Genomic DNA, 22,778 nt, shown 5'->3' on the forward strand with positions numbered 1-22,778 from the left:
TGACTCTGAAACCAGGGAGCTTTCTTCCCAAATGCTGTGGTTTTCTCAGCTGCCTGAGGTATTAGTTTTGTGCCCTCTCTGAGATCTCCATATGCTTTGGCAATCTGGATACACACCTCAGGACCTCCTCCCTAGACTGCAATCCAGATCCAAGCAGTTTGAAGCAAGAGTAATTACCCCTCACAGTGGTGCTTGGTCTCCCTACACTCTGCAGGCCAGGAGCTGAAGCTGCCACGTGGCACTAGCTGGCTGTGCTGGCATCTCAGCAGCCTCTCACTCTGGGGTCAAAAGCCATGCACTCCCACTTACTGGGTCCCAAAGTCCAGACTGCACTGACCTCTCACTTTGTCCTTCACTTCTATGTGTTGATAAATCTGGAACTGGCCACAGCTGTTGCTGATCTGGAATCCCTCTGACCAGCAGCTGGTCAGGCCTGCCCTGGGGCTAAAGCCTCGGCATGGGACTGGGCTCAGCTCCCAGAGCACTGCACTGGCCTATTCCTGCTGGCCTTCTGTGCTGTCCTTAGTGGGAGTTTAGCTTCTCTGTGTCATTTTGTGGGTTCTGCAGCTCCAAAGTTTGTTTAGAGTCCCTTTTTACATGGATTGGGGAAGGTGGGAGCTGGAACATCGGTGAGGTCCTGCTTCTACTCTACTCTCTTGACTCCACCCCCCTGCTCCTACATAGTAGATTTTTAAACATGTTTGCAAATTGAATGCCATATAAAGCTAAATCGATTTTGTATTCTTTCCTTAAGCTCCACTGTCTTGGGCTCATTTTTTCCCTGCCCTCTTTCCTTATAAACTTGCTCTTTAATTTACTTTAAAAAATGATGTGTCCTATTTCCTTTTTTTTTAAATGTTGAAATCTCTGAACTTTATCTCTCACTCTCTCCTACCACCTTCTGGCAATGAAGTGGTCCTTCTCTTTGTCATATCCCAACTCCATTTGTCTTCTTAATACTATTGCTTACTTTTTTCTTTAACAAATTGTTACATCAGTCCCCTCCTCTATTTCTTTAATTATCAAGTTTTCCATCTCTCTTTGTGCCTTCCATACTGTCTTTGGGCATGATTATATCCCACCGATCCTTAAAGATCAATCAATTGATATACTCTACCATTCCCTTAATGTAGAGAGGTATTTTCCTTCCAGGAAAACAAGTTATTGATATTTATTGCCTACACCTCTTTTACTCACTCCTTAACCCTTTGCAAGCTGGTTTATGATTTCAACACTAAATTGTAATCACTTTTTTCAAAGTTGTGAATGACTTTTTTTTTGTATTTAAAATTTATGGTCTTTTCTCAGTCATCATTCTTCCGAAAATCTTACCTTCATTTGAAACTGTTAACTACTTTCACTTTTAAAATTCTTTTCCCTGTGTTTTATTGATACTATGTTATTCTGTTTCTTCTATCTATCTGAGTACTCGTTCTTAGACTCTTGTTGGTTGATCATCCATATCATAATCCATTCATATCAAATTTCCACTAGCTATTCCTTATGCCTGGAATGTCCTCCCCCTTCCCCTTTACCTCACAGAATCCCTCTCTTCCTTTAAAAAGTAGTTCATGTTGTGGCAGCTAGGTGTCACAATGAATAGAGCACCGACCATGGAGTCAGGAGGACCTGAGTTCAAATCTGACCTCAGACACTTAACCCTTAGTAGCTATGTGACCTTGGGCAAGTCAATTAACCCCAAATTGCCCTGCCTTCCCACCTCCAAAAAGAAAAAAAAATAAAAAAGTCATTCATATCTTACTTTTCTAATTCTCATCCTAACCTAGGCTATTAATGCCCCCCCATCTCCTATTATCTTGTGTTTAATTACATTGTATTCATTCTATCAATACTTGTATCTCAGGTTATGAGTGCATTTTTGTATGTGTGTATATGTCTCTGTCGCAGCAAGCACCCCAGCATCCCCAGGGTGGCTGCCAACATAGGTTCTTAGATCTGCTTTTGTAAAGGAAAGCAACTCAAAATGGTTTAACAAGCTTACTTTAATTAATCAAACATATATCATTTACCTAGTTCAGAGGGAAAAGATCAGCACCCTGAACAAACTTCAGAGCATGCAGACAGAATTTACAAGGCAGAGAAACAGATCAAGCAGACAGGCTTCCAAACTGTCCAACCATTACATTCATACCAAATCGCAGTTACCTGAGAAGGAAGCATCAACATCTGGGTTTTCAAAGCTGGGGGGCTCTCAACAGCTGCCCAGAATCTCATCTGGTCAAATCACACAACACTTCTCAAAGTGAGCCCCAAAGCAAAGTCTCCCATCAGGGCTTATATAGCCTTCTCCTGGCTCTTAGAATGTAAAAATGCTCTTGACCCACTGCCTAATCACAAAGCACAACGGAGTGGGCATTCCTGAAAAACAAGCCTCCCACCAAAGGCTCCTAGTGCCCTTAACCTAGGGGCAGGGAAGATCTTAAAAATTTACATTCCTATAACAGTCTCTTTATATGTATATATGCTTATGAAATAGTATGGTAGAGTATGCAAAGTGGTTGCCTTAGGACCAGGATTTATAACTCTAAAGAGATAACACTCTTGTAGGAATTAAATGAGATATAATCCTAAAATATAGGATTGATTAAATATAAGATGATAGATAATATACACATATGTATAAATAAATATATATTACATATGCATATGTGTTTGTGTATCTCTAATGCATATACATCAATCTATCTACCTATAATTTATATGGGATTTACATTGAAACTGAAATTTATATTATTTTTCAGTAATGGAAATGTCACAGAGACAGTAAGTGCAACAGGAGTTCAGGTAAGGGAAATAAAATGAAGAGCATGAAGAAGAATATTAAAGTGATCAACAGTAAGTCTTAATGTATTTCTAGAGCAAACTAAACTGTGTTTACAAAGGCAAAGTAAATTTGGGCATTCGTCAGTTATCCAACAAATTCTCCCAGGTAATGTCCAGACTAAATCATTGAGTCCTAAAGTTTCTTTTCCTCAGTAGTTGGTCAATTTTTCCTGTGCTTCTTGGTTTGTTGCCTTAAATTTACATTTTGCTTTGCACAAATACATCTAGTACAAGAATAACCAAAGTGTAACAACTATCACAGAAAATAGTATCCTGGCTAGAAAACACTTGTCTAGTCATAGGGAAGCCCAAGCTGGGCACATAAACCATTTAAAAAGCTGAGTGGGGATAGGGGACTGACTTTGACACATTCCCAACCCAAATTAAACCTGTTAGGCTTAATTGGATATGTTAAGAAATCCATCTTCCAGCTTCAACATGAGAGAAAATTTGCAAATTTTCATGTCTTCTTGACCAGAAAGCTATTAGAGAACAATATTTTGATGAGTCAAGTGTAAATGAATCAGAAATATGGATTCTATTCCATTCAAGTGTAGGCAGCTTGTCATGGATAGAAGAAGAATAGAGGCCAAACATCCTGATTAATTCCTTTTACCCCAAATAATTACTGGGTCACACACTTGGAAGACTTAGGGAGGTTTAATCATACAGATTTGAGAAAGGTACTAAAAGAACAAAGGGAAGGTAGCAAGGTTACAAGGATGATACATTCATAGCACTTGAGGCAAGAATTTTCAAGGGAATTTGGTTATTTTGATAATTTCTTTGGTGAAGAGATTCACTTATCCAGATGGAAAGTGGTGATGTTGGAGTGTGGCAAGGGAGAAAGAATGTGAAAATATTTTTCTTTTATCAATACGATCAAATCCAAAAGTAAATTTTTATGAAAAATGGTGATGATTGGGCTGTCACTGCTGCTGCTACAGCTGGCCTACAAGCCCAGTGGGCTGCTCCTGTGCCTTGCCCTGGAGTCTGGATGCAAGTATGCACATAAAAGCCTATGATGTTTTCTCCAGTTCACCAATTTGAGATATTGAGAGGAAATCTGAATACCTCCACCTAGAGAAGTATATCCCTCCTCCTCACCCAGGTTCTCTGGGAACCATGTGTTTATCTGAGATGGCTGTGGTATTGCATGTGCTGTCATCACCTGGCTCCTGGTCATATATGCAGATTTTTTGGTCCTTTTTGATAATGCTGATTCCATAAACAAATTATATTTATAGTGCTATCAATGGAGTAGTATTCAACAGTCTTTCTTTCCTGGCACTAGCTTCTCGCTTTCAGGGTATGTGGAGAAACCCAGGTGCAGTGCCCAAAGAAAATACCACAGAAGAATTCATTGAAAGTTTCCAATTGAAGCCAGGGCAAGTAGTATACATGTGTCCAAAGGGCGGTAGCATAAAACCTGACAGAAACCATCACTCCAGTGTTGGTAAGAGATGCATTCAAAAGATAGATTACCACTGTCCCTGTGTTAAGAACTGTGTAGGAGAAAATAATCAAAAGTACTTTGTACTGTTTACAATGTATATAGCTCTTATTTCTCTTCATGCCTCTGTCATGGTGGGATTTCATTTCCTGTATTCCTTTGAAGAAGACTGAACAGAATACAGCTTGTTTGCTCCACCCACTAGAGTGATTCTCCTCATCCTACTGTGATTCTCCTCATCCTACTGTGTTTCAAAACCCTCCTTTTCCTTATCTTCACAACAGTAATGTTTGGTACCCAGATAAACTCCATCTGCATGGATGACATGGCAATAGAATAATTGTAAAAGGAAGAGAGAAGATGGGCTAAAAAAACCAAAAATGGTTAAACATGAAAGAAGTATTTGGACATCTGTTCTCTGTAGTGTGCCTTAGCCCATTTGCTACACTAGACTAAGGGAAAGCAGACCCATACTAGTATGTGGTCTAAAGAATCCTTGACCAATACATTCACTAAAGCATAAAACCATATGACAGCATTACTATTCAATGAAATTTACATTAATGTTTAAACTGAAACAAAAAATGGTAGTGATTTAAAGCAGTCAATTTCATTGATTTTAGACTCACAATTGACCTCACTGACCATTTAAAATAGACTTGGAAGTCTGAGAAAGCCCTGGATTGTTAATAGCAAGTAATAAAGCCAATTCTGCTAGCTTAATTTTTCCCATTCTACCCATGACCTGCAAGATAGCCTATTTTCCTTCAGGTTGGTCTCCAAGGTACCACAATGCAATAGACCTTCAAAATTTGGTGCACTAACAGCCATATGAAATGTTTTCTTGGATCTTGGAGACTTTGAATTAAAGACTTTGTCTTCTGTGAGTTAATATACTTCCTTCCTGAGCCAAAATGATGGATTTCTATATGCAGTTTCACCAGTTAATCCCCTACATTTTACACTTGAGTAACACTTAAAGCAAAGTATGTGTATCTCAATTACAAACCATTAAATGAAACTATCCCAGCTCATTTTTCTGTATCTTGCCAAGTTAGAGGACTCAGTCATTATGGTTCTTATGTACTAGAGTCATCCTGGGACTTAGTATAATTTTCCTTCTGATCTGGCATTTTATTTCCACCACACTGGAATTGGATGAAAGGATTGAAAAGAGAGATAAGATCATAGTCATAAAAATCCTCTAAGCTTCTTTCTAGACACAGTCTAAATATTACTAAGACTTGCAAAGGTTTTGCTGTGTTCATGTTAAGTTGGGGTAAGGGCATCTTTGAATTTCTTTCTCTTTGGAAATGAATTTAGAGCAAAGTTTCACCAATTAATATACATCTAACGGGGAATTTGTGATCAGTTAATCAGTAAATGTTTCAGACTTTATCTGTATATTATTAATTAATCAAAAATAAATTAATGATTGGACACTTATTGCATACTACAAATTTTAACATAAAATGTCTATAGGTTAGGTGTGGGATAGATATTAATAAAATCAACTCTATTTATCAAATTTTACACTTTTTAACCATGCATTTATTTAAAAAGTAATGTTAATTGTAAATCATTCCATTCTTTAATTATAGGAAGTTCCTATAGGTCTTTATTTGAGAAAACAATTCAATCTAGGAATCTTGTGTAGTTGGCTAACACTTGGAATCAAGAAATCCTAGACTGGCATTTTCAGAGTTCTTACTAGCTGTGTGACCTTGGGTGAATCTTTAACTTTTCTTAGCCTTAGTTCCTTTATCCCAAGAGAGGGAAAATTAAAATATTTAAGTCACTATCACTATAAGGATATAATATGTTCATATTTGTAAAGTGTTTCACAAACCCTTAAGTGCCATTTAAATGTCAGCTATTTCTACTGTGTACTTGAATCTTACTTAATGATTAATTTTTAGAACATGATATAATTCATAATTATGTATTAATAAATTATTAATGTATGGTATTCAACCAAGTTTGGCTGCAGCAGAAGAAATTAAAGGAAGATGAAGCAGGAAAAATATTATAGCCACCTAAGAATAGTAAAATTCTTTTAAGCTTGCACAATTTTTTCCCATGCTCCCTTAAATTGCTTATGAAATAATCATTTGTGTCAAAGTCACATTCCAATTTTCAGTTTATCTTAGTATATGGTGCAAACTGTTAGTCTATGCATGGTTTCCTATTTTTTCATCTTAGCCAATCTGACTGATGTGATGTGGTACATCAGAGTTGTTTTGATTTGCATTTCTATAATCAATCGTGATTTATAGTATTTTTTCATATACTTGTAGTTATCTTTAATTTTTTCCTCTGAAAACTTCCTGTTCATATCATTTGATCATTTACCAGTTGGAAATTGCTTGTATCCTTATAAATTTGACCCAGTTCTCTATATTTTAGAAAAGAGGCCTTTATCAGATACACTGGTTGTAAAAATTATTTCCCAATTTTCCACTTCCCTCCTAATCTTGGTTACATTGACTTTTTTGTACAAAAATTTTCAGTTTAATGTAATCAAAGGTATCCATTTTTCATTTTGTAATCCTTTCTATCTCATTTGAACATAATTTCTTCCCTATTCCATAAATCTTACAGGTAAAGTATTCTTTGCTCTCAAAGATTGCTTACAGTATCAACTTTTAGGACTAGATCATGCACTGATTTAGACTTTATTTTTGGTATATGGTGTAAGATATTGGTCTATGCTGAGTTTCTGCCATAGTATTTTCCAGTTTTCCCAGCAGTTTTTTGTCAAAGAGTAAAGACTTATCCCAGAAGCTGGAGTCTTTGGGTTTATCAACAGTAGATTACTATAGTCATTGACTATTGTCTTATGTACCTCATCTATTTCCATGATCCACTACTCTCTTCCTCAGTCAGTACCAAGTAGTTTTGATGAGTGCTGTTATATAATACATTTTAAAATGTTGTAAGGCTAAGACAACTTCCCTAGCATTTCTTTGCATTAATTTCCTTGATATTCTGGACCTTTTGTTCTTCCAGATGAATTTTGTTACCATTTTTCTAGCTCTCTCTATATTTTTTTTCATAGGTTGATTAGTATGGCACTAAATAGGTAAATTAATTTGGGAAAAATTGTCATTTTTATTATATTAACTACACCTAGCCAGGAGCAACTGATATTTTTCCAATTATTTAGATCTGACTTTATTTGTGTGACAAGTATTTTGTAATTTTTATTTGTATGGTTCCAGAGATTGTTTTGGCAGGTAGATTTCCAAATATTGCATAATTTCTACAGTAACTTTAAGTGGACTTTCCCCTTCTATTTCTTGGAGTTGGTTATCCTTAGAAATATATAGGAATGCTAAGGATTTATGTGGGTTTATCTTATATTCTGCACCTTTGCTAAATTTATTTATTATACCCAAGTAGTTTTTTATAGGATTCTCTAGGAATCTATAAGTATATCATCTTATCATCTCCAAAAAGTAATAGCTTAGTCTCTTCTTTGCCTGATATAATTCTTTTGGTTTCTTTTTTTCACTTATTGATACAGCTAAAATTTCTAGTGCCAAATTGAATAAGAGGGGTGACAGTGGACATCATTGTTTCACCCCTGATCTTAGTGGAAATGCTACTAGCTTATTCCCATTATATATAGTACTTTCTGATGGTTTTAGATAGATGCTACTTATTTTAAGAAAGGTTCTATTTATTCCTATTCTTTCTAGTGTTTTTAATAGAACTGGGTCTTGTATTTTTTCTGCATCCGTTGAGAAAATACTATTATTTCTACTAGTTTTGTTGTTGATATGATCAATTATCCTTATAGTTTGCCTAATATTGAACCATCCTTGCATTCCTGGAATACATCCTACCTGATCAAAGTGTATTATTCTCACGATAAGATGTTGTACTCATTTTGCTAATATTTTATTTAAAATTTTTGGGCATACATTCATGAGGGAAATTGTTCTATCGTTTTCTCTCTCTATTTTGTCTCTTCCTAATTTAAGTAGCAGTACCATATTTGCATCATAAAAATAATTTGGGGGATGGAGTCAAGATGGTGGAGTAGAAACAGGACTTACACGCTGCTCCAGCCCCCACCTCCTCTAATTCATGTAAAAGATGACTCTGAACAAACTTTGGAGCTACAAAACTCACAAAATGACACAGAGAAGGTAACCTCCTGCTAAGGACGGTCTGACAGGCCAGTAGGAAGGGGCCAGCATAGCACTCTGGAAGCTGAGCCCAGCCCCACTAGAGCCCAAGGGTTTAGCCTCAGGGTTCCCTAAAAAGCACCTGGCTGTAGGGACTTCTGGGGCATATAGATCCAGCATGCTGTACTGGAAAGTCATAGGGGGTATGTGAGAAGATATGGGAGAGAGCAGATTGGAGGAGGGCATATCAAGTGGGATTGCTATTTTAGGGTAGTGGGTATGGGAAAAATGGGGAGAAAATTTGTAACTCAAAATCTTTGAAAATGAATGATGTAAACTAGAAGTTAATAAAGCATTTGAAAAAAAGGAAAATAATAATTTGGTAGGACTCCTCCAATTTTACAAAATAATTTATAAAGTATTGAAATCAATTGTTCTTTACATGTTTGATAGAATTTGCTAGTAAATCCATCTGGCCCTGGAAATTTTTTCCTAGGGAGTTGATTTATTGCTTTCTCGATTTCTTTTTCTGAGATGGGTTATTTTTAAGTATTTTATTTCCTCTTCAGTTAATCTGGGCAACTCATTTAAAAAAAATATTCATCCATTTCACTGATTGTCAAATTTATGGGCACACAATTTGGCAAAATAACTCCTAATGATTGTTTTAATTTCCTGATCATTGGAATTCAATTCACCCTTGTCAGTTTTGATTTTGGTAACTTGGTTTTCTTTATTATTTTTTTTTGTCAAATTGACTAAAGGTTTATCAATTTCATTGTTTTTTTTTCATAAAAGCAGCTTTTAGTTTTATTAGTTCAATAGTTTTCTTAATATCAATGTTTTAAATCTCTCATTTAGCTTTACATATTTCTAAATTGGAATTTAATTGGGGAATTTAAAATTTGTTCTATTTCTAGCTTTTTCATTTGCATTCCCAATTTATTGATCTCCATTTTCTCTATTTTATTCATGTATGTATTCAGAGATATAAAATTTCCCCTAAGAACTGCTTTCACTGCATCCCACATGTTTTGGTGTCAAAATTGGTGTCATTATTGTCATTCTCTCAAATGAAGTTATTGTTTGTTTGTATGATTTCTTGTTTGACCCACTCATTCTTTAAGATGAAATTATTTAGTTTCCAATTAGTTTTTAGTCTATCTTTCCATGGCCCTTTATTACATATAATTTTTATTTCTTCGTGGTTTGAAAAGGATTTATTTAATATTTGTGCCTTTCTGCACTGTATTGTGTTGTTTTTATGACCTACTAAATGGTCAGTTTTTGTGTATGAGCCATGTACTGCTAAGAAGAAGGTATTTTCCTTTTTAATTCCCATTGTTTTTTCCAGAGGTCTATAATATTTACCTTTTCTAAAATTCTATTCACCTCTTTAACTTCTTTCTTGTTTATTTTTAGGTTAGATTTATCAAGTTCAGAGAGGGGCCATTTGAGGTCCCCCACTAGTATATCTTTGCTATCTATTTCTTCCTCTAACCCCCTTAACTTCTCCTCTAGGAATATGGATACTATACTTCTTGGTGCATATATGTTTAGTAATGATATTGCTTCATTGTCAATGGTAACTTCTAGCAAAATAGAGTTTCCTTCCTTATCTCTTTTAATTAGATCTCTTATTGCTTTTGCATTATATGATAGAAGGATTGCTACCCCTGATTTTTTTATGTTAGCTGAAGCACAATATATTCTACTTCAACCTTTTACCTTTACCCTGTTTGTGTCCCCTTGTTTCAAAATGTGTTTCTTGTAGACATCATATTGCAGGACTATGGTTTTTAAGGTATTCTGCTATCTGCCTCCATTTTATGACAGAGTTCATCCCATTCACATTCATAGTTATGATTACTATCTGTGTTTTTCCCTCCATCCTATTCCCTCCCCTGTTTATGCTTTTATTTTTCCCTTCTCACCTCATTAAGAGTTTTCCTTCTGACCACCACCTACCTCAGTATTCCCTCCCTATGCACCCCCTCCCTTTCCATACCTTTCCTTTATACTACTGCTTCCCTCCTTTCCAACCCTTCCCCCCCCCCCATTTTCTTTGCCCTTTCCCCTCCTACCTCCTGTTGGTCACTATGGATTTTTATACATAATGAAATATGTTATTCCCTCCTTGAACCCAATCTGATGAGAGTAAATCTCACACAATGCTGCTCTCCCTCCCTTCTTTCCATCTATTATAAAGAGTTTTTGTTTTTCTTCACATTAGAATCCTTTACTTAACTGATTGTTATTCCTTGCACCAAAATCAATTAGAGTAAAGCTCATATAACATTCCGCCTTCTCCTTTCCTTTTCTCCCATTATAATCCCTTTGCACCCCTTAATAACGATTTTTAAAAATCATCAGATTAGTTACTTTATACCTACAACCTCTATTTAGGTATATCCCTTTTAAATGTCACAATAATTATACATTTCTCAATATTGACAAGTATCAGCTTCCTATATAGGGTTGTAAACAGTTTGCTCTTATTGAATCACAAGTTATGTGAATATGTGTGGGTGGGTGTATGTGTTTTCCCAGTTTACCTTATTATGTCTCTCTTGAGTCTTGTATTTAGAGATCACATTTTCCATTGAGCTCTGGCTTTTTCATCAAGAAGGTCTGGAAGTCCCTTCCTTATTTCATTGAATGCCTGTCTTCTTGCCTGAAAGATTATGCTCAGTTTTGCTGGATAGTTGATCCTTGGTTGTAGTTCAAGCTCTTTTGACTTATGAGATACCATATTCCAGTCACTCCCATCTTTTAATGTAGAAGCTACTAGGGCCTGTGTGATCCTGACTGTAGTTCCATGATATTTGAATTGTTTCTTTCTGGCTGCTTGCAGTATTTTCTCCTTGACCTGAAAATTGTGGAATTTGGCTACAATATTTCTTCAAAGTTTTCGATTTGAAATCTCTTTTGGAGGCTTCAGTTGATTCTTTTGCTAACTAATTTACCCTCTCTTTCTATTACCTCAGGACAGTTTCCTTTGAAGATGTTGTCCAGGGTTTTAGACCAATAATTCTTGGATTATCTCTCCTGGATCTGTTCTCTAGGTCAGTAGTTTTTCCAATGAGATATTTTACTTATTTTTTTTCTAATTTTTATATTTTGTTTGACTGATTCTTGATGCTTCATAGAGTTATTAGCTTCAATTGGATGGATTCTAATTTTTAGCAAGTTATTTTCCTGGGTTAATTTTTGAAGCTCCTTTTCCATATGTTCAGATTTAATTTTAGTGATTTTTTTCTCCAGTTAGATTTTGAATATTCTTTGCTATATCACAAATTTTACTTTTTTAAGGATTTGTTTTCTTCATTGAACATTGTTTTTTCCCCATTTTGGCAATTGTAATTTTAAAAGAATTGATCAATTTATCTTTTACCTCTCTGATTTGTCATTTAAAATCCTTCTTGAGGCTTGAGATCAGTTCATATTCCCTTCTGAGGTTTCAGGTGTCGGTATAGAGTGAATGATGTCATCTGAATTTGCGTCTTCTTGCTCACTATAATAAAAGTTAGTAGTTTTTTTTTTTTCCAAGTTGTTCTTTGCCCATTGTGATTGCCTATTTCCTGTTTTTTAAAATGGATTTCTGCTTCTGGGGCACAGAGTACGCTGACCCATGCTTCTTATGTAGGGAGCTAGGGGCCTGGTAATTTGTTTTCTTTTTACTTTTTTGAATTAAGTAAGGCAATGGTGTATCTATTTTATTGTTATTTTTTTTTACTTATAACTGCATCTTGTAGTTACATTTCTTCACATATTTAAACATTCAATCCTATTAATGTCTTCTTTGATAAGAATTCTATTTTGTTATTTAACTGCGATTTTTTAAATGTTTTTTTAGTTGTGTATTCAATCCACTGATCTAACTTTTCTTTCATTCATTTACATAAGTATGTAGAGATAAAAATTTTCCCTGTAAGGACTGCATTAGTTACACTCCATAGATTTTGCTATGTTGTATCATTGTCATAATTACATTTAATTAAATTATTGATTGTATCTTTTGTTTTTCTACCCACTCATTCTTAACTATTAGGTTATTTTGTTTTCAGTGAATTTTTAATCTGTACATCCAAACCTTTTGTTGAATGCAATTATTATTGAATTAATGGTAAAAAAATGTTTTTTATTTCTAATTTTCTACATTTGTTTATGACTTTTTATATACTAGTACATGGTCAATTTTTGTAAAGTTGACAGGCTGTAGCAGCAAGCACCCCAAGGGTCCTCAGGGTTTGCTTCCAACACAGGTTCTTAGATCTGCTTTGTTAAAGAAAAGCAACTCAAAATGGGTTAACTAGCTTACTTTAATCAGTCAAACATATATTGTTTACCTTGTTCAGGGGAAAAAGGTCAGCACCCTGAACTTCAAAGTATACAGGCAGAATTATCAAGACAGAAACAGATCAAGTAGACAGCTTTCCAAACTGTCCAACCATTATATCCATACCAAATCAACATCTGGGTTTCAACATCTGGGTTTTTCAAAGCCGGGGGGCTCTGGACAACGGCTTCCTAGAATCCAGATCGAATCACAGAACACTTCTCAAAGTGAACCCCCAAAACAAAGCTACACATCAGGGCTTATATGGCCTTCTCCTGGCTCAGAGAATGTAACAACCTTTTGGACCCACTGGCCAATCAAAAAGTATCAACTGAAAAACAAGCCTCCCACCCCAGGCTCCAAGTGCACTTTAGCCTAGGGGCAGAGAAGATCTTTAAATTTGCATTTCCATTACACAGGCATATCTAAGCAATAGGTAGTATCCCTTACACTTCCATCCACTATTATCCAAAGATCTATCATAAAAATCATTTCTAAATTTCTCTTCTTCTTGAATAATTTTTTCTTATTTATTTTATGGTTTGATTCATCCAGGTCTGAGGTGGTTAAACTGAGATCCCCCCTAACATTATTTTATTGTCTATGTCCTCCTAAAACTTATTTAATATTTTCTTCAAGAATTTGAATGCTCTAATTTTTGGTCCATATATGGTCTTCATGTTAATTCATTTCCTATTTCATTTTTTTTAGCAAAATGTCATTATCTCTTTATACTGTCAATTTTTTCTTTCCTTTTTCTAATATCATTATTGCTTTCCCTGCTTTCCCTATTTCAGTCAAAGCATAATAATTTCTGTTTCAATCCTTTATTTTAATTGTGTTTTCCTGTTTCAAACATATCTTTTATAACAACAGATTATTTGACTCTGATTTCTAATCCATTCTTCTATATTTTTCTTTCCTATGGTTGAGTTTATTCTGTTCACATTCTCAGTTATGATTACTCTGTGTATTCCATGCTAATTGTTTCTATTTATTCTTCTTGTTTTTACCCTATATCTTCTCAAAAATTCTATTTTGCTTCTGAACACTGCTTCTTTCCCTGCCTACACTTCCTTTGACATTCTTTTAAGCCTTTTGTTCTTTATTCTTTCTTTTTAAAATATGGATTTCTATGCCAAACTTTGTGCTTATGTGTATGTGTATGCATGTGTGTGTGTGTGTGTGTACACAAATACACAACTTCCCTTCTAGAATCATTTCATATAAGGGTAAACTTTAAACATTGTCTGCTACCTGATCCATTTTTTTTCCTTGGGTGTCTCTTTTATATGAGAAACATTTCTACATTCCTCCTCTCCTGGTGTTTCTCTCTTTTTCTCACTACTATTCAGTTTTTGTGAGATTGAACATGTAAACCATGTTTGGCAAGCAGCATATAGTTCAGTTTGTTTATTATATAGAGTATGAATGTAGAGTGCCTAAAATTTAGACTGAAATCAAATAGTGAAGGACTTTAAATCTCCCCAAAAAAGGTATTTTATTTCATCTTTAAGGAAACAGTGGACCTGTGAGAATGGGAGTAAAGTGGCAGAACTTTGATTTAAGAAAATCACTTTGTTACTGTGCAGATAAAAGATTAGACAAATGAGAGCTTGGGAACAAAGAAACCAATTAGAGCAGTCCAATTAGAAGCAGTCCAAGTTCAAGAGGATGAAGGTATAAATACTTACAAGAGGATGGGTATGAATGGAGAAAAGTGGTTATTTGTGGGAGCTATTCTGGAAGTAGAATATCAAGTGATTAGATATGGTTGATGATGGAGAGGGCAGGAGTATTTTTAAGTTTGCCATTCATAAGGACTAGAAGGATGGATGGTGCCATCAAAGGAAATAGGCCTGTAGTTTGTCTCCAACTTTCAGTTCTGGAGGGGTTCTTGGGGCACTGAGAGTTAAGTGACTTGTCTATGTTCACACTCTAACCTATTAAAATGAACATTGTAAAATCCTCACTCTCATTTCACATATCCAATCAGGTGCAATGTCTTGTCACAACATTGTTTTATGTGATTTTTATACTCTCTAATCATACATCTACCCCCCTGTAGGTTGGAATATTTCAATAATTTTCTAATTGATCTCCCTGTCTCTTGTTATTGTACTCCAATTTATCTTACATGCAACTGCCAAAATAATTTTCCTAATGACAGATCTAACCACATCATCACCCTACTCATTAAACCATTTTATGAATAGGATCAAATATAAACTCCTTTGTCATTTGGAGTTCTTTACAACATGTCCCATCTATATCTTTCCAGACTTCTTATACTTTATTTCTCTCCCCTATCTCTATAACACTGGACAATTTTCCATTCAGCATGCAATTCCATGTCCTGTCTCCCTATCTGATTGTGATTCAGCCCTAGAATGTTCCTTCTTAGTAAATCTACCTTTTGGAATCTCTGGATTCCTACAAGGCTCAGCTCAAAGAGTAATTTCTACAGGAAGTCTTTCTGTATTGCTCACTACCACCACCCCTCTGAAATGCCCTGGTACCTTTCTGTCTGCAAGAAATCTTAGATAGACAGATAACCCTAGATATATGTATGTAAGCATACATATACATACATATAACATTATATGTGTGTATATATATATATGTATGTATACCTCTAAGTATATAATTTGCTATATTAAGATATATGTATATGTGTGTATACTATAGGTGCATAATATAAAAGTCTATGAAATATACACATACATAGTGCACTGTGCAATATAAGTGTATATAGATAGATCACTATTTTAATATAATTGTCTTTCTTTGTTATCCTAGGCATTTGAAAATATCACTCTTCAAAGAGATCGTGAGGCTTCATACACTGTCAAGGGGCCTATGACAATAATGGTGAAGATCTGCATTAAGGTTACCTCTTATATTTTATTTCTGCCTTATATAATAACCCTATCATTGGATAAGTTGATTTCCTCATCAGAAGGACAGATTCCTAGAAGGCAGAGATTGTCTTTGGATTTTCTTTGTGTCCCTAGGATGTATCCCAGAATCTGAATCCTAATAGATGATTAAATGTTTGGTGATTGATAAAAAGAAATAATATTTATCATGGTACTATTCTCTAAAAGGACCTGTGCTAGGTATGGGGAATACAAAAAGAAAAAGATACTGGTTTCATTCCACAAAGAGCTTTTCATTCTCCTACTGATAGAACTCATAGTTTTAAACAAGTACCTTGAGGAAGTAGAGCATTCTAGAAATTGAATCAGTGTAGAAAATGGCAACTAATGATAGATATTTAATGAAAGAAAAAGGATTTAATTGGCAGAAATAAAGAGGGAGTGAATTTTTGTCACTGAGTTACAAATTTTAACTCAAAATGACATGTGTTTCCTCTTTTTCTTTCTCTATAAGGTCTCTTCCAATCTAAATTTACAAACAATTTATTTTTCAAATATTTTCTCATTTTATATTTCCAATCATGGAATGTAGATGCTGTTATTATCCCTACTTTACAGTTGAGAAAATTGGTGCATACAGAGATTGAATGAATTGCCCAGTGTCACACAACTAGTAAGGGTCTGAGATGAGATATGAATTCATATCTTTTTGATTCCAAGTCACAGAACTCTTTCCACCTTTGTAACTCAAAAACAAACTACATCCTGGTTTTGGCTAAGGCAGTAAAAAAAAAGTTTCATGGAAGAGGCAGGAATTAGATGAAACTTTGAAGGACTTGTACAATTTGGATTAGCAGAAAAAGGCAGAAATTTCCTCTACCTGAGGAAAATCATTCATTTCTCTCATCTATAAAATGAGAGGTTTGGAGAAGATGATCTCAGAGGTCCCTTCTACCTCTAAATTCTATAAGTCTTTAATGCAATTGCCAGAGATGGTAAAGGTGGAAGGGAGAATTCATTTAGGGAAGATAATGAGTTTTGTTTGAGTTGAAGTGGCAGCGTAATCTCTTTAAAACTTTACATTTCATCTATGATGGAAACAAAAAGAGCATGAAGTCTGTAAACCTGAAGTTGTCAACAAGCATTTATTAAGTTCCTACTCCATGACATTGTGCTAATTTCTGGGCACTAATATCCAGCTTTTCAATGGAACTTGGGTCTTCACCACTCATTTTTTCTACATTAACAATTTATTTTTGAAGCTTGTAGAAAAAAATATTCCCCGTTGATTTCCCTACATCACTAGTACCTGCAGTGGCTGCTGACTATAGTGCTCTACCTCACCTTGAAACTAAGCTGTAGAGTCTGGTCATGTGGCTCTCTAAATAGGGCTCCCAAATCCATCCTATCCTTGATGACTACCCTTCAGCAGTAGATAAATTGATTAATGGGCAGTATCTACTGAAGTTTGCAAAACAACAGGGCATCAGAATGGATAAAACAACATCTACATATTAAATAAATGATAAAGATATTATTTTTCACCAGACATTAGTTCCTTAAATAGAAATGCATTAAGCTTAGCTGTGGCTTCCAAAAAGAGGTTTTCTGGGAGGAGGGGTGATTCTGGGAAACATATTGCAGCTCAAGGATGCCTGGAAATAGGAACTTTGTCTTTTAGGTGAAGAGAATTTCTGTGGTCAAGTCAGTTAGAAGATGCCATTAATGAGGTCAAGGTTAGGGATCTGATCTCTCTTGGTCATTTAGTTTTGATCTCTTTTCTTATTGCAGACTGAACTTATTTAACACAAGGATAGACAGACCTTCTCTCTAGGGCTTGCCACCAAAACAGGACAATGGTTAAATATATCAAAACTATAACAGGGGTAGTAGAAGTTCAAATAAGAAGTCCAGGATAAAATCTAAGCCTCAGTCATACACCTAAATAAGGAACCATTGATCATAGAGAGATAGACAAACACGCGGCCATTCCTGGGTGTGACCAGAACAAGATTAAGGTATACTTAGAATACATATAATAAAATAAATGTGTAATAAGGCACAAATAATATTACAGTTTAAAACTGTGTCAGTATATGCCCCACAGGGATCCTTATGTCCAGTTTAGTGGTAATCATTTGTGTTTGAGTTTGACACCACTGATGTAGATATTTCTTTACAAACAAATGCAAAAGGTAAATGTGTAATCAATGGTAGGTCAGTCATGCTATCATCAGCTATTGAGTAAGGGCAAAGTGACCTATAGAAGTCAGGTTTTTACCCTATTTATATTAGTATATGGCAAATGACCTTAATATTAAAAGTCACCCCACAGACTGAAAGAAGAGGACCTGGATTCTTAGACTTTGCTATCTAAAGAGTCAATTAGTTCATCTTAAAGATAGAGCTCTGCTTCTATTAGCATGCTTCTATTTATGGTACTCCTAACATATCACAAAAGGGAAACAGTGAAATTATTAAAAATTGAATTCTAGAAAGTTATTCATTATATTTTTATAGTCACATCTTTTTTTAAGCATTCTTGCCCCACCTCAAAAGAATTTTATTTCAGTGGTCAAACATTTTAGGTTCTTTGAGGTCATAGCCTACTTTTCTCTTCAGCCAAAATCTGTAGTATTTTAAAATAATATTTACAGTTCGCATTTTATCCCCCCCTACAAAAAATTCCTTCCAATGAAAGGAGATCCAGATTCTGAATGGAAATTATTGTTATTTTATGTTTAGTCTCACAGTGCACACCATGTGGTTCTACCTTATTTTGCCAATATTTTGAGACATATTGTTCCCATTAATTATTGCACATATGAGCAAATCTTGGTAAGGAATTTATAACTCTAAATTCCACTTCCACATGCCTTGAAAAAGACAAGGTATAAAGGTAAGAAAAGGAGAGAAGAAAAGAGACATACATCTTTTTTTTTAACTTTTGGGCCTTGATTAATTTGTTTGTTTACTTTTAGTTTACAAGATTCAGTTCCAAAATTCCTTGAGTTTCAAATTTTCTTCCCCTTTTCCCCCTCACCCCCATGGTGGCATACAATCAAGTATAGGATCTGCAAATATTTTCACATTAGACATTAGTCAGGTTATAAAGAAGGACTGTAACAGATGGAATGAACAATGGGAAAGAGGAAACAAAACCAAACAAGGAAAAGAAATAGAGGAGGTAGTTTGTTTCAGTCTGTATTCAAACTCTGTTCTTTCTAGTTCTTTCTCTGAATGTAGACATCTCTCTCCATCATGAGCCTTTTGGAGTTGTCTTATAACCTTGCATTGCTGAGAAGAGTCCAATCTATCAAAGCTGGTCATCACACATACATTGTTTATGTAATTGTGTACAAATTTCTCCTGGTTCTGCTCTTCTCACTCAGCATCAGTTTGTATTAGCCTCTCCAGGTACATATGAAGTCCATCTGCTCCTCCTTTCTTATAGCACAATAATATTATATTATATTCATATACTACAACTTGTTTAGCCATTCCCCAATTGATGGGAATCCTCTTAATTTCCAATTCTTTGCCACCACAAAAAGAGCTGCTATAAATATTTTTATACATATAGGTATCACTCCCACTTCTATTATCTCTTTGGGATACAACCCTAGAAGTGGTACTGCTGGGTCAAAGGGTATGAAATAATTTATACCCCTTTGGGCATAGTTCCAGATGGCTCTCCAGAATGGTTGATTCAGTTCACAACTCCAACAGCAATGCATTAGTGTTCCAATTTTTCCACATCCTCTCTAGCATTTGTCATTTTCCTGTTTTGTCATCTTAGCCAATCTGACCAGTTACATGAGGTTGTTTTGATTTCCATTGGTCTAATAAATACTGATTTAGAGCATTTTTCATATGCTTATAGGTATCTTTAATTTCTTCCTCTGAAAATTACCTATTCATATCCTTTGACCATTTATCAATTGAGGAATGACAAGTATTCTTATAGATTTGGCTCAATTCTCTATACATTTTAGAAATGAGGCCTTTATCAGAGACATTTGTTATAAAAATTATTTTTTAAAATTAAATTGTATGTTTATTTTTAGTTTACATCATTTATTTCCACAAGATATTGAGTTACAAATTTTCTCCCATCTCCCCCCACCCTGCCAGTCTTCTTTCTCCTATATCCTCCCCACTCCCACCTCTGACTTTCCAGTAGGGCAAGATGGATCTCTAAGTCCCAGTGCCTGTATATATCATATTTCCCAGTTGCATGTAAAGAATAATATATATATATATATATATATATATATATATTTAAATATTTTATTTTAAAACTTTGAATTCCAGATTCTTTCCTTTCCTCGCTCATCACCCACCCTTACCAAGAAGAGAAACAATTCAATATAGGTTATATGTGTGTAGGTATGCAAAGATTTCCATAGTGGATATATTATGAAAGATTTCACTTGTGGAAAAAAAATATTAAAAAAATATATTTCCCTCCATCCTACCCGACCCCCCACTTGTTCTATTCTCTACTTTGATCCTGTCCATTTTCAAAAGTGGGTGCTTCCAACTTCCCTCCCCTCCAGCCTACCATCCCCTCCATCATCCCCCCTCTTATCCCCTTCTCCCCTACTCTCTTGTAGGGTGATATACCCTAATTAGTGTGTATGTCATTCCATCCCTAAGTCAAATTCAATGAGAGTAAGGTTGAACCATTCCCTAATTTACCCTTGCCTCTTCTATATGAGATATTTCACCCCATTCTGTCTCTCCCCATCTCTTCTCAGAATATTCCTCTCTCACCTCTTAATTTCATCTTTTAAGTATCATCCCTTCCTATTCAATTGGTCCTGTGCCCTCTGTCTATGTATACCTGTAGACATATATACACACACTCACATATGTATTCACATGCCCATATACACTCCTATAGGGAGAGATAGATAGATAGATATACACACATTTATATTGCTTTCAACTATTCTCATATTAATAAAAGTTTCATAAGTTACAATTATTATTTTTCTATGCAGGAATGTAAATACTTTAACTTTGATAAGTTCCTTATTTCCCTGTTTACCTACTCATGCTTCTCTTGCTTCTTGTATCTGAATGTCAAATTTTCTGTTCAACTCTGTTTTCATCATGAATGCTTGAAAGTCCTCTATTCCACTGAATGATCATATTTTCTCCTGAAACATAATACTCAGTTTTGCAGGGTATGTGATTCTGGGTTTTAATTTCAGCTCCTTTGGCCTCCATAATATCATGTTCCAAGCCCTATGAACCCTCAGTATAGAAGCTGCCAGATCCTGGGTTATCCTGATTCTGTTTCTGCAATATTCAATTCTTTTCTTCCTGCTGCTTCTAATATTTTCTCCTTGATCTGGGAACTCTGGAACCTGGCTATAATATTCCTAGGTGTGTACTTTTTGGTATCTTTTTCAGGAAGTGATCAGTGGATTCTTTCAACCTTTTCCTTGAGAATTTCTTGAAGGATGATTTCTAGGTTCTTTCTTTGTTGATGGCTTTAATGTAGTCCAATAATTTTTAAATTATCTCTCCTGGATCCATTTTCCAGAATAGTGTTTTTTTTTTTCCAATGAGATATTTCACATTGCCTTCTATTGTTTTCATTCTTTTGGATCTGTTTAATACTATCTTGGTTTCTCATAAAATCACTAGCTTCCATTTGCTTCAATCTAATTCTGAAGGAATTGTTCTCTTCAGTGAGCTTTTGAAATTCTTTTTCCATCTGTGAAATTGGGCTTTTTAAGGCATTCTTCTCCTGATTGGCTTTTTGACCGTCTTTTGCTATTTGAGTTAGTCTATTTTTTTAAGGTGTTATTTTGATATTTGAGTTAGTCTATTTTTAAGGTGTTATTTTGCTATTTGAGTTAGTCTATTTTTTAGGATGTTATTTTCTTCAGTCAGGTTGTTTTCTCTCTTCATAATTTTCCTGCATCATTCTCATTTCTCTTCCCATTTTTTCCTAAAACTTCTCTTATTTGGTTTTCAAGCTCCTCTATGGCCTTTAACCAGTTCCTATTTTTCTTGGAACCTTTTGGTGCAGGAGTTATGACTTCATTGTCTTCCTCCTTTTCCATGTTTTGATCCTTTTTGTCCCTCAAAAAGGAGTACAAATTTGGACTACTGAGCCTGCTTTGCTTCCTTTGCTTGTTCATTTTGCCACTTAATTACTTGACATTTGAGCTTTTTGCCATAGTAAAACTGTGCTTCCAGAAAGCAAAGCTCTATCCCAAATCGCTAGTGTTTTCTCAACTGCCAGACCTATTAGTTGGCTGTCCTCTCTGAAGCCTCCACATGCTCTGGCACACTGGTCATGCACCCCAGGTCCTCCACCCTAGACAGTGATCCAGATCCAAGTAGTTTAAAGCAAGAGTAATTACCCTTCAGACTGGTTGCTTGGTCCCCCTACAATCTGCAGGCAAGGAGCTATGGCATAGTCATGAAGTGGTGGATGCATGGCCATGGCACCTCAGGCACTTCTCCCTCCAGGGTCAGAGGTGGGACCACACTCCCAGACTCCCTGTTCCCAAAGTTCACTGACCTCTCACTTTGTCTTTGTCATTTGTGGGTTGATAATTCTGGAAACCACTGCAGCTGCTGGTGTTCCACTCTCCCAATGTCCCTCTAGCCATGGCTGGTCATGGCCACCCTGAGGCTAAAACCTCAGGCTCACATGGGGCTTGGATCAGCTCCCAGAGTGCTGCAATGGCCTCTCCCTGTTGGCCAGCCAGGTTTTCTTCAGCAGGAGGTTAGTTACTCTCTGTCACTTTGTGGGTTCTGTAGTTCCAAAGTTTGTTTAGAATAATTTTCTACATGTATTGGAGGAGGTGGAAGTGGGAGCCACATGGAAGTCCCATGTCTCCTACTCCATCTTAACTCCATACCCTGTTGCAAAAATTCTTTCCCAATTTTCCACTTCCCTCTTAATCTTGGTTACATTGGCTTTGTTTGTACATAAGCTTTTCAATTTCATGTAATCAAAATTATCCGTTTTCCATTTTATAGTGCTCTCTAATCCTTATTTGGTCATAAAGTCTTCCCCTCTCCATAAATCTGACAGGTAAACTATTCCTTGCTTTCCCAGATTGCTTACAGTATCAGCATTTATAGCTACATCATGCACCCAT

At 35.4% G+C, this 22,778-nt stretch overlaps 1 pseudogene; it reads left to right on the forward strand.

Annotated features, from left to right (window-relative positions):
- Positions 1-3,865: 3,865 nt before the first annotated feature.
- Positions 3,866-4,786, forward strand: LOC138153536 (palmitoyltransferase ZDHHC3-like; annotated as a pseudogene).
- Positions 4,787-22,778: the final 17,992 nt, after the last annotated feature.

This window comes from Petaurus breviceps, unplaced genomic scaffold (assembly GCF_028583685.1).
Source record: "Petaurus breviceps papuanus isolate PSGF00001 unplaced genomic scaffold, PetGlider_PUasm1.0 151, whole genome shotgun sequence".
Lineage (NCBI taxonomy): Eukaryota > Metazoa > Chordata > Mammalia > Diprotodontia > Petauridae > Petaurus > Petaurus breviceps.